This window comes from Hipposideros armiger, unplaced genomic scaffold (genome assembly GCF_001890085.2).
Source record: "Hipposideros armiger isolate ML-2016 unplaced genomic scaffold, ASM189008v1 scaffold_25, whole genome shotgun sequence".
Taxonomy (NCBI): domain Eukaryota; kingdom Metazoa; phylum Chordata; class Mammalia; order Chiroptera; family Hipposideridae; genus Hipposideros; species Hipposideros armiger.
The window spans coordinates 954,947-956,545 of record NW_017731375.1 but is presented as its reverse complement, the minus strand read 5'-3'; the positions used below and the strand labels follow the sequence as shown (position 1 = coordinate 956,545).

Below are 1,599 nucleotides of genomic sequence, written 5' to 3'. Positions count from 1 at the left end.
TAATTATTAGAACGCCAAAACCAATCTGCTCATTTTCCCTTCCTGGCTGATAAAAGCAGCTTCCCCAAATTAAATCCAGATAAAATTTCATTCTTCCTCTTCATTATTTCCATTCCTTCCTCCTCTCAACTTTGCCGTTTTAAAGCTGCTTTATTATTATTATTATTATTATTATTATTATTATTATTATTATTTACCATTCCTCCCCCTTTATTGGTCACTGATTTGCAGAGTCCAGGAGGCAAACAATAATTCTGAAAGTCAACTTTAATATTTGTTAACCTTTTCAGCAAAGGAAAACTCATATTATTAGACAAGCCATTGGCTCCTCGCAGGAGCTATAATATTTCCTTACGAAATAGGTTTACAAGAGTGAAAAGGCCACCCAAAGACTTTCCTCACTTTTCCTGCCATGATAGCTGAAATATTTGCTGTTGGAGTTCTCCTTTTATGGGAAGGCACTGAGGTTCTAGTACGCTTCCTCTAAAATGCACATAGTCTATTAAGTGAATGAAGGGAGTAGTAATAGAATGTGGAAGGAATAGAGTAAGTTAGAATCACTTATTAAGTTATTAAAATTATTTCACTTTAACTTCTCATAATCATGGGGATCCTAAGGGAACAACAGGGCACCAACCAGGTAAATTCTGAGTGTTGAGACTGGAGAGATTGCCTGAGAAGGTGAGGGGCAGAATAACTCTTGGGGGGCAGGGAACAGCCTGAGGCCATTCTGGTGAACTGACAAATGGAACTGGGAACTCTGCCTGCTTAACAATTTCGCCCAAGGCCAGCCTATCTAGGGAGGTCATCGTCTTCGACCCTGGACTTGCAGACTTGATTGCATCGGAACTGCATAGGACAGTCGGGTTCCTATCCAATACCTGAATCTCTCCAGTGAAGGAGTTCCAATAACCTTGGCCCAGAGAGAATTTATCACAAACTGTTTACTCCACATTTTTGAAAGCATAAATACCCAAAGCCAGGCAATAATGATAACTCTTTATAAACTACCCACTGCCACTCTCTGAGATGACCCGGGTGCTGCACAAGCAATAAAAACACAATGCACTCGCTCTCTTGCAAATTAAGCTGTGAAGACCTGCCTCAAACCTTCCACAGAGATTTCTCAATGAAAGGCAAAGTGTCTGCATATGCAGCCCTGTAGTAAACCCATTGCACCAAGGTTTGTAATTCAACAAAGAAAACCTATTCTTACTACAATAACCCTCCACACATCTGATAACTAGATTTCAGCTCTTTTCAAAGGGCAAGACCTTGGAAGAGGCACTAGGTGACAGATAAGGGTTTGGAGAAAGCCTGCACAGACATCTATGCACCTCTGAATTTTCAAATGGCAGCTCTGTCAGAATGCCTAGGTACTCAGCCAACAATAGTTCATCAAAACAGGAACGGGGAAGGATGACGCCTACCCTCTCACCCTACCAAGGTGCATAAACTATTCCTAAAAGGCAGAATATAATAGAAAAACATATCAAGAAATGTGTTCTCCTGCCTTTGACAAGGCTTGCTGGCTGAGGCTCACCTATCAGCAGTCTTGTCTATGAGAAGCTGCTTTCTTTCTGCATGAGGGGCAATAAC

The 1,599-nt window shown here is 41.2% G+C and overlaps 1 pseudogene; it reads right to left on the bottom strand.

Annotated features, from left to right (window-relative positions):
- Positions 1-809, bottom strand: part of LOC109379366 (actin-related protein 2/3 complex subunit 2 pseudogene) — a 4,014-nt pseudogene extending 3,205 nt beyond the window's left edge.
- Positions 810-1,599: the final 790 nt, after the last annotated feature.